Raw genomic sequence first — 16587 nt, forward strand, 5'->3', positions numbered from 1 at the left:
AGGAATTGGACAATGTATATTACCTGGTTGATACGGGGCGCCATGGATTTACGGATGACTGGGTTAATTCGTATTATGAAGGATCTCCAACGCCTTTTTTAGGAGGGTACAAGTCTTAAGTTTGATTAACAGCCACCCTGATATGGCTTATCTAGGCATAATGACGGCAGGGAATAGAATGTTATAAAAAAAGGAGGCAAAAGCCAGATTATCTTGATAGGACAAGGGCGAGACAACTTTTTTTTCTAAAAAAAAAATCATAGCGAATGTAATGGCAAGGTCACATCGCCCGAGCGTTGTTGGAGCGGTCGTGGAGCGGAAAGAAAAAAATCATCACTGCTCGCTACCGTTCACCATTTTCGATTTCGATTTTTTTTTTGTTTTCGATTTATGTTTTCGATTTTTCCCCCAATTTTGTGAGCGAAATTCGGCCCTCTCTCCCTACCGCTCCACGACCGCTCCAACAACGCTCGGGCGGTGTGACCATGCCTTTAATTTACAAGGCGATTACTCATCTTTCTGACGGTCTTCCTTCTTTTTTCCCGTTTTTTTCATGTCCTCTTTTCTCATTATTTTCACTATTTGAAAAATCACACTTCGTCGTCAGTTTATCACGAGCGCCAACCCTATAGGATTATGCATTAATAATTGCTGAAACATGGTTAAAAAAAATTCATCCTACCATCTTCTTGTTAACAGCAATTAAAAAATAACCTTTCCAATCAAAGCAATCTGCTTTAAATTTTGCTTCATCTAACATCTCTATCTAACAGTAGTGCGCCCTCACTGAAACATGTCAGTTATTGGGAATTAACATTTGCTCCGACTTTCAGCACGGAGAAATGTTATCAAAGTGTACTTGCTTGTCATAATAATACGCACTTCAGGCGTACTGCAAAATATAGATGAATGAAGGTGAGTGGATGTAATATTATTACCGATTCCGGGCAACGATTTTTTCCCTGATCTTCGTGATATCTTTTTAACCTAAAATCTATTATAAGTAATATTTAGTTTATTGTTCAATCCAATCAGGGAGTTGGGAGTAGAATGTTGGAAAAGGAAATTACACAATAAACAACATTTTTTGATAGACCTCATTCCTTAAACCTTCTCTTACTTTTGGCACATCTACTAAATATTCCATTAAAATATCTTAGCACATGCGAAGTTAATGATACAACAACAACAACAACAACAACAACAACAACAACAACTACTACTACTACTACTACTACTACTACTAATGATGACAATAATGATAATGATAAATAATAATACTTATATTAAAATTTATAATAATAGTGATAATAATGATAGTATTGATACTAATGGTAGAGCCACAGATGTATATTATATTTGATATATTAGACATAATATCTCTATTTTCGAGGCGCACTATTAATTACCCCCACCATACAGGGGAGAAAATACTTGTAAAAATATTATTTTTGAAATAAACTAGTTAAACACAATTCTTGTGAATCTTCCCCTTATATGACCACAACTTTTTTGAATGCCAAGTCCTCACCACCATCACGTTAATTTAAACTAGTAGGACCAAAAATAAAACCCCGATACAAGCATAAAAATAAAAAAAGTATTGAACTTAGAATATGAAAATTATAACATTTGTAAGTTTCGCATAATTCTCAACAAGGGAAATACAAACATGGTTAAGGATTACGTTCCATGTTCCATTAGGAATCGTGTCAATTTTGACTTCTCGTCAGTTTATTGGTTGAAAAATGAAATATTTCATATTTTATTAATAATAATGAAATAAGCCTACGAAATAAATTGTGAGTGTGTGACGTCATAATTTTACAAGATGTATATAACTATCACTGTTTTGTTAAAATATGCGGAATGATAGAAATGTCAATACGTTCTTGATTTACTAACTTTCTCGATGAAAACAAATCTTATTTTATTTAATTGGTCTCTATTTGTTGGGAGACAAATCCTTCGTTATATCAATTATATTCTAAAGAAGCGAATAGCAATGCCAAGAAAATGATATGACGGGTCTTATTTATTTTTCCTAAGGATTTTTACACCCAGCTTAGTTATGTCACAACAAATATGATGAATAATGGAATTAAACAAAATGTGTATGACGCATACATCAACCTTGCAGCATACTGATAACCCATTAAGCATAAGTAATTTTACCCGATGAAACCTTTAGATGCATTATTATATGATCAAATAATTACAAGCTATTGTATTGGCTGTATATTTTCCACACCATAATGGCCTTGCCATACTATAAATGTTAGTACATGGTCGGTTTATTTATAAAGATCTGCATGTCAATGAAGCGTTAGTGCTTCTATTCTTACTTGCGAGTGACATTGCTCTCCCATATCACTCGCTCTCCGTTTCCTCCTTTCCTTTCTGTGCTCTATCAAAACCATGGCTTTTTCTATCTGGGTGTGTTTATTTGTTTATTTAATTATTTATTATTATTTAGTGTACAAATAGAGATTAGTATAGGGCCTATCAAAGGTCGAGTCCACCCTAGAAAAATGTTGAGTTGAATCAATAGAAAACAAATCCAAGAAGTTAGTATAACGCTGGAAATTTCATCAAAACCGGATGTAAACTAAGAAAGTTATGACATTTCAAAGATTTTCATATTTTTCACAACACAGTAACACGTCCAACCCTGCATGTGACATGTAAAATGGGAGAGCCGATAATGTCCATTTTCTTTTGTTTTCGATTGCTTAAATTACGCAACATTTCATTTTTTTGAAAATTTGCAATAAGAACCACCTTATTGATTATACTTTGATTATTTTTATGACGAATAAAAACTGCAACGATAAAAAAAATAAGGACCACCTTGACTGAACCCTTAAGATTTTAAAACTGTAGTAATTCCACAAGGTTCAGGGAAGAATAAAACTTTGTTTTACAGGGCAATGAGGAGTAAATTAGAATATATCATATTTCGTGTATTATAGAAAAAAATACAAAAGAAATAGTGATGAGAGACGTCTTGCATACAGACCGGGATTTGCTTATATTTTTTTTTGCGAAATTGGGCAAAATTTTAAATTTTCATAACTTTAGTATTTTACATCCAATTTCGATGAAATCTTATGTACATTGCTTAGTGGATTTTTATCTCTTGATTGAAATTAAATCTATGCCGAGGTGAAATTTAAGAACATCTACTAAGTCATTTAAGAAAGAATGACGATGAGAGTCAAACCACAGAGATGCAGGTACAATAAAAAAAACCCGATGAGATAAGTTATTGACATCTGTGAAGATTTCAGTTGTTTCAATACCATCTATATGGAAATTTTGCTCATACTCATAAACCATGATGCCAATGAATAATGCCCAATATGATAATTGATGTGCGGAAGCACATATATTATGAAGTATGTATATGACACTACACAATTTTCAGACTTTCAGATAATTTTCCGGTAAAATATTTCCACATGCTATGCTTTACACCCTAAGCACGCACCCACTGGGTTTGAGGCATTGGGTTAGATGTGATAGCAATTGCTTTGCTATAGGATTTGGCTTGGCTTTGAGGCACTGTGTCAGGTACAGCAATTGATTTGTTTATAGGCTTTTGCTTGGCTTTGAAGCATTATGTCAGATACAGCAATTGCTTCGCTGTAGGTTTTTGTTTGGCTTTAAGGCATTGTGTCAGATACAGAAAATACTTTGCTATAGGCTTTTGATTTGCTTTTGCTTGATTCCGTATGCATAAAGATGAGCAATATTGCTTTAATACGAACAAATGCTTTTCATATTACGCTCAAGCAGTTGTTGAAGGTCGTATGTATAAAGTGAGCCTTTTGCTTGTGCGTTTATGCATTTGCTTTTGTGTGTTTAAGCATTTGCATGGGTTTTTTCAAAATCTATATCAGAGCAGCTTTGGTGTTTGCTTGACGAAGACGTTTGTGTTAAGTAATGTTTATGCACGTGAGAGAGAACCTCGATGTGTACAGTAGCTAACATGTAAATGTTTTCTTCCTAGTAAGTGCAAACCGAATGCTAACTATGTAAATTAATTAATTAGAAAAAGGTAAGAGGAATAATTTGACACCACGTCTAAGGAAAAAAAGGGTTACATGAGAGAAGAGGTGTATTTTGCACTGCCATGTCAGGAAACTCCCTAGCATACTGGGCCCAGCATTTGTTCTGTGAGTCGCGTTCGCACCAGCGCAGCGTGACGTCACTAATTGTTTTTGATTTGATTTATTTTATTTCCACATTTCAAAACAAAAACAAAGTATACACAAGTATAATAATTTTTTCAATATTACATTATAGGCAAATATTTTTCAAACATAATGAATAATGTACATAAATCATTATAAATTATCAACTGTACTGTGAAAATTATATCTATACATACATTTTTCTTTAATTACTGAACATATATATATATAGAAATGTGGGAGACCTCTATCTTAAGCTTGGAGCTTGAAAGTGATGGAGGCCTCGAAAGGAAAGGGGATAGAAAACCAGACTATATAGTGCAACCAGACTGAAACCATAGCAATTGTATAGAAAATGGTTTTAGCACAATCGAAGTGTTATATGTACGAAATAAAGCAATTGCTACTTTTTTGCATTTTACCCAATACGGGAATCAGCGGTCGGGACAATAATAATAGAAAAGTGCTTTCAATACTATGAAGTGAGCAAGAAAAGCTTATCTGGTTGGAATCACAATAGCATTGAAAGTAATAAGTATAATACAGATTGTCATTACAGGTTTATTTTCCACATTGGAAAGTGTGAAAGGATGGGGGGGGGGTATTGTACAGCATGTATTGTACAGTATCTGCATACTGTATGAAGGTTGGTGCCATAATAATTATGAAAATGCTTAAGTTGGTATTTCTGTTTTCTTTGCTCCTCTCATAATGATGATACATGAAAATATACCAGCAATCCAGGGGCGGAAATCTCTCCCAAAAGGTAAGGGGGGGGGGGGGGACAGGGCCTGGAAAATTTGACAAGCAAAAAGAAAAAAAGATTATCACCCTAAATTTCAGGACGAAAATTTCAGGCGAAAATACATTTGACAAGCAAAAAGAAAAGAAAAAAAGGTTTTGTTTCTTCCTATTTTGAGTAGGGGGACACGCCCCTCCCCCTGTTCCCACTGGGATTTCCGCCCACGCAGCAATCCAAAGCCTATGCCAAAAGGCAGATCTGCAAAATCGTGTCCAGACTGACTACATTATTATCATCGTTTATTTCCAACATACCATCGTTTGGTTTGAACTTGGCATCATTAATCAGACTGTGTTAACCAGTACCTATATCTGGTGCTGCGCGTTAAATCGTACTGAATGAATACTGGCGGTAATTTATGAAAATGAACACGGAAAATGTTCCTAATTATGTCAAAAGCCCTCCAAAAGGTCTGCAGCTCTCTCTTTTTTGAAAAGGTCTAGGCTGTGTGGCCAGCATAAAACATGACTTGCGCAATTGCATCCAGCTGTTCACTATTCAACGGAACGTAATTCAACAAACCTCTAATAATCGATAAGTTATTTGGAGTAGTGTATATCGCATAACGTATATAGGGACCTATGATAGAAAAGGATTTCTTAACATACGGTGCGTTCATATCTACTTCTGAAGTACATGACCCACAGGACAACAGCATACAGATCTTTTCTTAAATCTTTCCTCCTGAATGGTCGTGAACTCATCGCTTATTGAAAATTATGTCGTGATGACTATGACGTATGGAAGAGAGTAGCATTTCTTTGTGTTAACAATGGCAGGAACCTTGCTTTGTTGCCACCTGAATGCTCTAATGAGGCGCAGACACGAGCGAGAACAGCAGAAGAAATCGGGTAAGAAATACGCGTTAAGGCAACTGCAACTTGAACGAATGCACAGCACTGGAGAAGAAGAGATACATTGTGCACGCAACGTTTCACCGAGAGAGGGTAGTGTAAGCGTGGAAACGGGAAACACTGGGCGGGAAAACGCAGATGACCCAACGAAAGCGCGGGTATGCGATGTTAACATAGAAATAAACGGACCGTCCGGCTCGGATACGTCAGAACGACACTAGTCGCAAGATTGCGAGTCGGTGAGAGATTGTCAAGAGCAAGCAAAGTCGGTAATTATCGTCATCGTCTGTCATTCATCGCGCTGGGAGAATTCATTACCCCCACCCCCTCCTCTCCGCTGTTGCTGCAGTCTAGCGTAAGCCCCTTTATATTCCAACATCATTTCGATTTGTTGATAACAAAGAATAACTATTTATTAACTACAGGGGCGCGCTTCCTCTCGCCTTCCAATATCTCGCTCACCCTTTCTTTACTGGTATTTAATCATCGTCAACCAGTCTCCCCCTCTCTCACCCCTTATCTGTTCCCCCAATAGTGCATTTATTTATGTAGGATTTTTCTTCAAAAATACTCGTTAGAGCTCGATTCCCAATCGTGTCGTCGTGTGGTTGATTCGCATGTTTTGGCGCACATCACAAATTCTGTTGCAGACGACATAGAGAGAGTTAGAACAAGCTGATGGGGGTGATGCACTTTGTACTCATACCAACTTACTGTCTAAACGTCATCACATGAAACCTCGAAAGCTGTTTAATATCTATTCTGGAAACCAAAATAATATATGAACCGACCGAATGTTTGGCCTGAAAGATTGAGTGCAACGCTATATCAATGATACAACCAGAGGAAAATATATTCTGTACACAATAATTAAGATGCATGCAGCCGGTTTACTGTTCGGTATGTCAGCGGTCTGGTGAGGATAGAGGAACGGGGGAGCTCAGGACTAGATTTGCAGCTGTGGCCAGGAGTGTTAAACGGATAGAAAACATTTGAGGAGCATGATGAATTCTTATTACAAGGTACGTGGGGAATTAATTCATGACATTAATAATCATGATGACTCTTTTTTGTGTGTTAAACGAGCAGCAGAGAGTAATTTCTTAGGTAACAAAATTCTTTATTTCCGGCAGTGGTAGGCATTTATGTTTACAAAATATTGAAACAGAAATAGAAAAAAACAAGTCATTTATAGAAAGTTTAACGAAAATCCTTTTAATGTATGGATTTTTTAGGACTTGAGAAATGCGAGTAGCCCCTCCCGAATCTATTCATAGAAATGGACAATCATTTCACGTGACCATATCTGGGTCTTATCTGTCCATACTTCGTCACATAATGGGCCCCGTTGCACAAAACTTACCATTATATACGGGATGGTATAGCTTTGCTATCCAATGGCAACTTACATGGAATACTTGATTTTGATAGGCTGTTGATCAGCGTTACCACGGCAGTTACCATTGAATGGCAAAGTTATACCATAATAGTAAATTTTATGCCGCAACTGGGCCCGGATCTTATTCTTGGTCTGTTTTCCAACGGAACTGGGTCTGGCCCTGGAGGCTAGGCCTAATTTTCGTCTCGGTCTCATCCGGGATTGAAAACATAAGAATGAGGAAATCTTTCAAAGAAATGTTATCATACGTATTGACAAAAATCGAGAAACATTAATTTTAAAAAATGATAAAATCCTTTTTTTTTCTTTAGATTACCCCAAAAGAAGACAGTATATAGCAACCCAAGGCACATAAACCATATTTAGTTTTTAATGTTTGCCTATACATATAGGGTATTGCGAATGAGTGTCGTTAACGTACATATTTCGACTAAATGCAGGCCACTCCCTCCATTTGAATTCAATGTACTGCAATGGGCCATCAAACTATGTGTCTTTTTAAAAGGCATCTGGTAATGGTTTTGTACTTGTGATTCATTACAGTAGTACATTTATATGTTATTTTCTTGATCTACTTACGTATTTATTTTTTTATGTCTTTTTCTTCGCGCTTTCCCTGCTTTACTTCATGTCAGGTTTTCTTGTATATTTCTTTGTTTTACTTTGTATTTATTTTATTCTCTGATTCAATGTTTTAGGCCATAGTAATGATTTTGATATAGAATTAATTCACACAATTTTCTCTGTTGATATTGAATGTAGTTGCTTGCTATAATTGTGTTGATTTTCATTTTTAAATCATTGTATGTAATGACTCTTGTAAAGTAGACATATTGAACTAAGAAAACACCCTGCTTTTAAATAAAACTTAAAAGACAAATTACTAAAGCATATTTATGACCAACCACTTATAAATGTTATGTAAGTCAGAAAGCTGAAAACAATTCTATCCATGGACCGAGGTCAAGGGCAGCTCCACGATATTCTGATGGATGGAGAGGGCAAGACGACGTAAAATGTGACGTCATATTTTTTTAATAAAAAAGGGGATATTATACTGTAAAGGCCACCGCACACCTTACGACTGTTTGCGATCCGATTTTGGAACAAATCGCCCTTGCTCCTTTTCTGAAAATGGGAATGGAACATGTAATTTTATTTGAGGTTGAAATTAATTGAAAGAATACTAATATAACCATTTTGAAAGATTGCAGGACTTTATTTTGGAGTAAAGGCCAAATTAGTTTCAAATCGTAGCCAATCGCACGACTGCTATGACGTCATTACGACTAGATATTAAATTCGATTTTATTCTAAGAAGGATGATAGCATAGTCACAAATTTGAACATAGGTATTCGTGCGATGATTTAAAACATTACATAGTATAGATATTCCATGTCTAAATATTAGCATCAAATTCTACTACATTTTATTCTCAAATCGGGTCGCAGACCAATCGTAAGGCATGGTAAGGTGTGCGGTCGCCTTAACACGGCTGGCGCTGTGATTTAAATACTCCTTTCTTCCTTTCTTCCCTTGTCTTTCAATATTTCATTTCATTCTGTTTTCGCAATTTTTCCACTACTTGAAAATTCATACTGGGAGGTCGCTTCCTGCCCCCCCCCCTCTTGTGCCATCGCCCCTGACCGCTGAGTGGTTTTGTGGCATGTTAAAGGAACGACATGGCTCAATATAAAGAGGTGGCGAATTGGTATCTTTGCGTACGTCATCATTACCACTTTATCAGCTTCATCGGCCACGTGACCCGAATATGTCTCTCCAATTCCCACATTTGTCATTCAAAGGAGAAGAAGCAACCCACACACGAACCCTTGGTATAAGAAAATAGGGATTTTTAAAGGGGGAACCCCACATTTTTCCATCAACGTCACTTGCGCCAAGAACTCGGGATTGTATTCTCACAAAATAGCGCCATTAAAGTTAGTAAATAAAGAGGCTGTATGGGAGGAAATTATAATTTGTTAACCAATTTTCGGCATTACTCCTATTTGTTTAAGATTGCTATGCTCGAACTGTAATGAAAATCAAAAGTCAGAAAAAATTGGAACCAGTGGGATTCGAACTTGCCATCTTCTGTTTTTCGGTTAGCCATTAAAGTTGTAAGCATTATTTTGTGTTTAGCGTTTTCATTTGACCAGGGTCCCATTTCAAATTATTATTTTTGTCAGCCTCAATTCTGACTTTCAAAACCACTTGGGTGTTTGTCAAGAAATCATGCCACTCTAATAGATTTATCAATCACAATCGTAACATAATTCATGGTAAATTCCCTATACTTAACAAAAATACTAGCTAAACATAAAAGAAATAATCTAGAATGTACTGCAAATTATCTGCCTCGGCTCCCCTTTTGTAAATGAAAATTAAACAAATTAATATTTTTATTTCTTTTCTATAACTCAAGAGTTAATCAAAATTAATATAATCCCATTGAACCTGCAATAAGCATGAAGTAAATTCTGTTATAGAAGGAAATACTCATATATTATGCAGTACATTTAAAAAATATACATTCGTTGTATTCTCTTCTTGAATCTCTTACAAGATCCGTGTGCACAGAATATACTCTATAATTGGGAGGAATATAATGCTTTTGATGATATAGTAATATTTATTTAGTTGTGAATTACAACATATAAGAGCCAGATATTAAGCATTTTGTGAGATATGATGTACTTTACACAATTTGAAATATAAACTTTATGTGTAATGTCTATACATCTTGACTATACGAACCTTCAGTTGTACTATGAGGGTTTGAAGAGACCCCTTGTCAAAAAGTTAAACAACAATGTTCAACCCTTCGCTGTTTAAATTATTAAAACATATTGTAAATAATGAAACAATCCAGGATCAATTTCTACCAGCAACCGTGTTTTTACAGCGGAAAACTAACAGACATACATTTTCTTGTAAATTTTACGAGCAGAACCAACTGCCTGCCTCGAAGTATGCTATATTTTGAGATATCATCTTACATGCATGAACCCCATTGCAACGTTTAAGTTGTCCATTCTTGTCACGTCGTCATAACAACTAACCATGATTTTCATATGGCCTCTTTCTATATCTTTCCAACAATAAGCCATCATTGATTTTTTATTTTTTAAAGCGCTGCTGTCGATATTCATAATTTTCTTTCAGAGGCATTTCAAATTTCGTGAGGTATGATGATTGTTAGTTCAGAAGAGCGATCTCTTCCTTTTTAATATTTTTATACCATTGAAATAAGTTTTCAAATTGTTATTCCATTATAATTTTGAAAATCCGATCTAGGTTAACCCCCATACAGTTTGACTACAGCTAAATATCTGGTCTAAACAAACAAAATAAATCATTTATTTGCATTACAAAATGTAAGAGAGAGAGAGAGAGAAGGGGGGGGGGGTTATTGAATTATTTTTTTTATCTTTGCAGTTTTTATTCATCAAATATAATCAAAGTATACAAAACATATCGTTGCACTTCAATCAAGTGATTATTGAATTATGGGCTTGTGAACGCAGCAGTGAGAGGGTTAGAAATTCTACATGAGAAATGAATGAAAACAAATCTAACAATTGGTATGAAACTGTGTAGCCCGCATTTACCGAGTGAGTTGTCGAATCGATGTAGGACATCTGAACATTGTGACGTATGGAAAAAGGACATCTGACCATTTTGGAAGCAGGACACCTGAACATTATGTCGTATGGATCTAGAACGTCCGAACATAGAATGTATGGATATAGGACGTGTCAAGGTAGGACGTATGGATATATAAACAGAATGTATGGATGTAGGACGTCTGACCATAGCACCTACGGATAAAGAACGTCTCAACATAGGACAGATGGATATTAGACGTCTCAACATAGGACTTATGGATATAGGACGTCTAAACATTGGACGTCTAAACTTCGGACCATGAATGTAGGACGTCTTAACATAGAACGTACGGGTGTAGGATGTCTAAACATAGGATGTATGGATATGGGATGTAGATGCACTGTACATAAGACACCTAAACATATGATATATATGACGTCTATAAGGCGTCTAAACGTAGGCCATGTGAATATAGAAACTTTTTTTAAACAAACAACTTTTGATTGATAATTATTGATACTTCGATTCTGTTTCCGGTGACTGTTCCCATTATTATGCCGTGTGAATGCACGATATTTATTTGATGCATCTGGAAGCGGAATGTATTCACTAAGATATTATGGCCATAATGGTGGTACATTTAAGGTACGACATAACAACCAATGCTGCGCTAAAGCTGGAGTAATTATACTACATAATTGATCGCTTAGGGACTTCTGATACAGAGTGTTAGACGCTACAAAAATTATAAACAAGCGTAATATAATTAATTACCATCTCTAGATAGCTTCAGAGCTAATGAAAAGGGATTATTTTCAAGATTCAGGGAGAAAATCATGTCAAAGCATTTCTCATGAAAGATCGTACTTCAAGGGAGATGAAACCTTTGGAACAAATAGGCTTGTGTCGAAACAGAAAAATCAAAGAATGAGAACATAGAAAGTTTGAGAAAAATTGGACAAACAATGAGAAAGTTATGAGCATTTCAATATTGCAATCACTAGTGCTATGGAGATCCTCCCATTGGCAATGTGACAAGGATGTGTGATGTCACATGTTAACAACTTTCCCTTTGATGGACAAAATACCCTCAAAATGTCTCCTTTTGCTTTTTCTTATGATGATACAAACTCTTTATCCATGATGTATTCTTTAAAAATCTGTATTACATGCCCTCCTATAGAAAGAACACATGATCTACTGATAGATGTGATAACAGAGGCAATTTAAGTGAAAAATATACTAAAGTAATGGGGAGAGTTGTTCACAAGTGACATCACACATCTTTGTCGCATTGCCACTTTGAGGATCTCCATAGCATTAGTGATCGCATTATTCAAATGCTCATAACTTTCTCATTATTTGTCCGATTTTTCTCAAACTTCCGTTGATCTATTTCTTTGATTTGTCTGTTTTCACACAAGCTATCTTGTTCGAAAGGTTTCATTCTCCTTTAAATAATTTCCCACATAACTCATCTCCCCAAAACAACAATTATATTCATCCATCCTTGAGGATGCATGTCGTATAGAGAAAAAAAGGGTTTCAAATATAGCCTCGGCATCTCGCTTGCATGTTTTGGGCTAAAATTTCTTCTATATTCTGGCACCTGTCCACGAGAAAAACTTACTACCCTTGCACCCCATGGCCCTGTCTTGCCAAATTTCTGTGGACCAAAAATCACCTTCATTTTGTAGTGAAGACCTTTTTTATTTGCTTGTCAAATTTACATCGGCTTCCACAGTAAAAGAAATCGTTCCAAGGACTATGGTGCACCATCTAAAGTCTTGGATACACACCACTTTTGTCTAATTTGAGATAAAATGGGTCAAAGTCAACGAAAAACTTAATGGTTATATATTTAAGTAAACAGTACATGTTACAGCGAATGATCCTAACGCCACTGCACTCCAGATATTAAAAAAGGGGGGGGGGACCCTTCTATAATACAGCAAAATACAAGTGGGTTTTGCACTTGGTCCTTTTTTTTTTGGGGGGGGGGGCAAAATTGTAACTGTTTGGGCCTTGCATGAGAAAATGGATAATTCTGATACACATTACGGATGAAAATTTTCCCCCTTTTCACTCTTTCTCCTTTTTTTCATAGGAAGATTTATAAAACGAGACACCTGACTTATCAAGTGTGAAGATATATTGTGACTACCCATGCCATGATCACACCCCGTTTTGTATGACGTGTTGATGGTGAAAGTTCGTTGCTAGTCCCTTAGGGGTGAACTATCTTCCGAATTCTTTGGCGATAAAGATCACGAAAGCCCGAAGAAGTCGACCATTTCTCCATATTTGATGACTGCTCAGAGTCTGTGTGGAGGATGCGAAATCGAGACACCGGTTTTCGTCTCCCAACATTTAACTCTTGTTTAATCTTCACGGGATAAGGAGACACGACTGTTCAAACCGTTTTACTTCTGGAAGATGAAACAGATAATTACTCACTTTTTTGCTGTTAATTTACAATTAAAATGAATATTCAAATTAACTTCAAGGGAAATTCTTCAGGAAAGTTTATGGAAAAAGCACATAACTAACATGGAAAGAGAGAAAAAAAAGAAAGATAAGAGTTAGTGAAGAGAGAGAGAGTTAGAGGGAGAGAGAGAGACAGATGGAGAGAGGGGAAAGGACAGACACCGAGGAGAAAGGGGGAGGGGGTAGGTCTTGGAAGCGGATACGATTAGCAGGAGAAACCATGAAGTCTCACGTTCGATGTTTTATCAAGGGTCATGTTGCTTTGGTGACGACACGATTTTTTCCCTTCCACCACTCAGTTTTTCCTCACACGTCGAAAGCACACTAATAAAATTGTAATTATTGCTAATTGTGTCCATGTACAATACCCCATGGACAAAAATAAAATAAAGAAATAGAAAGAGCATAGAAACCTCCATTAGTGGTTGAACGTATAAGAATAGTCCAGGAATATTACATATTCAACATTTTCAACGTAAAACCCAAGTTGGGTATTACATATTAACAACTATATCCATTTTCATGTACATCTCTTGACATCACAAAGCATGGGTTTGATATTTGAGTTGTTATGTGTCGCCAAGAGCAATTCCAAGAGCAGTATTTAGTATACAAGCCCATAATTGCAATTTTTAGATTTGTGTTTTTTTTACGCATGCATTTGTAAGTTCAAGTTAAAATGTGGAGAAAAGACACATGAAATTCAAGAGATTATAAAGTAGTTTAGATTCAGGCACAGATCGTTGTTACTATTTTCCAGTGCAGTAATACACGGTTATACTGAGTCCTCGGTAGGTTTAAAATTCAGACCACTTTACCGTTTCGGAATACCTGCAAGCTATAGGGTTGGTGGTGATTCTCTCTGAAGGTTTAAACATAGTCACGTGACTTCTGATACCAAACATCGATTGGCCAAACACGGTGGTGGTGTCGTGCGCGTTACGGTTCTTTCATTCCAAAACAGAGCCAAACTTCATTTATCAATATCTCGACTACCAAACCAAATAGCCTTACAACTACTACTCAAACCTTGTGATGATGATATCATAAATACGATATACAATGCCCTGTATGGTGCAGTGGTCAATCCAGAGGCTATTTACACACATAAATGTGTGGAGATTATTCGTCCACCTACATTCCATAACTAACACTTGATAATACCTCTCTGCAATTAGAGCAGAGTTAAAACAAAACACTTAGAAATGTCAACAAGCCCTATTTTTTTTGGTATAACCCAATTATTGGGTGAAGAGGAACATGAGGTCTTGATTGAAATTTTGCGGAGGACGGGCGTTTTTGACGCAGTGTTATGTAATATTTAAGTTGTTATAGTAATTCCAAGCCAAGGTCTAAACAATGATGACAACGGCGATGAAGTTGGCGATGGTAGTAGTTATAGTAGTTGTAGTAGTAGTAGCATTAGTAGTAGTAATAATTATGATAATGATATTAATTATAATAATGATGATACTACTACTACTACTACTACTACTAATAATAATAATAATAGTAATTCAATTCAATTCAAAGTCTACTTTATTCGCACAAGAAATGCATATACATGTAGTAACAGATTAAAAAACACAATATTTTCCAGTTTACAAAACAAACATAAAATCTGAATGACAGCATATTCAATATATATATATATATATATATATATATATATATATATATATATATATATATATATATATACATATATTTATAATTATTAATAATAATGATCTAAGCTGGCACATAATTATCTAAGGATCCATAATTAAAACTAAAATGGCGTAAATGACCTCGGAAAACATAACCCAGTTTTTGCGCGAGGCTCTTTCCACTGCAGGATTTCTATTTTCCTATATTTCATACGAGTATATAAGAATCACGGTCCATGATGGTTTAGAACATAGTGTACGTTGAAAACGAGCTCTCCACTTATCGGCTCGTTCTCACTCACAAGATAAACACTTGTTCAGGGAGATACCAAACTTGAGATTGCATTCAGCGAAAAGATGGCCAATTCACATGCCAAATAATGAAGAGAAGGCGGAGATATTGGGCATTTTGGATGGCTATGAATATGATGTCGTTGTTGAAGGTGATGGTGATGTTGTTGGTGATGGTGTGATGATGGTGACGATGATGATGATGATGATGATGATGATGATGATGATGATGATGATGCTGTTAATTACAAGCTATTAAGGCTTTGGATGATATTGAAATTTCAGTTTCAGGTCAGTCGATGATGAGGCCTCTCGAAGATGATATAGGATTAGAATGTGAATTCACATGGGAAACAATGAGTGAGGATAAGGCGAAGGAAAGGTTGGCAATGAAGATGTTGTTGATGATGGTGGTATTGATGACAGGAAGAGGATGGTGATAATGCTAATGATTTTAGGCCCTGATAGTTCTTTCTAGCTGATACTGAAATCCAGTTTCAGGTCATTCAATGTAGTCTTACGAAGATATAGACTTACAGGGGAAATATTGAGTTGAATCAGCAGAAGGCCGAGAGAATGGGAGGCGATGAAGACGATGTTGTTAATTATGAAGATAGTGATGATGATTATGGTGATGGTATTTACGGTGGTGATGGTGATGATAGTGATAATCATTATAGACATAGTAGTTTCGGCTGATCTGTGCAAGATGATACTCTAGGAATTCACATGGAAACAATGTGTGGAAAGAGTAGAAGGCGAATGGAAGGGATGGCGATGAAGATGATAATACTGATGATAATGACAAATATTACTAACGATATGAAATGAATATGAGTGCATATTTGTGGGTAAGCTTACATTTATAGAATAAACATGGATCATAACAACATAAATGATTGTTTAATAACGGTATAAAAGCCATATCTAGGCTCCGTAACACAAAGGTTTGCGATGAATAGCAAATATGAAAGAATACTTCTGATTGGTTCCTATTCAGTATCTTGCGGACAAATGCGCGTGTAACATTGCTCTTGATTGGTCAATTCATTTAGCGATTGATTGCTAATCTTTGTGTTACGGAGCCCTGATTATTATATTCTCTCGAATATGAAATCACCATTGCATCGTCAAAAAGATCACTATCATCTTCTTTCGCATTTTAAGTTCTACGGTTATATCATGAATATACCAATAAGAGTTCACTCATGCATGATATCAATATTCTACCCCTATCATATTCGGGAATAGCGATTATTGGTTACAAATTGTTTATGATGGGAAAACTTTTAAACTCGA

The sequence above is a fragment of the Lytechinus variegatus genome, chromosome 10 (genome assembly GCF_018143015.1).
Source record: "Lytechinus variegatus isolate NC3 chromosome 10, Lvar_3.0, whole genome shotgun sequence".
Lineage (NCBI taxonomy): Eukaryota > Metazoa > Echinodermata > Echinoidea > Temnopleuroida > Toxopneustidae > Lytechinus > Lytechinus variegatus.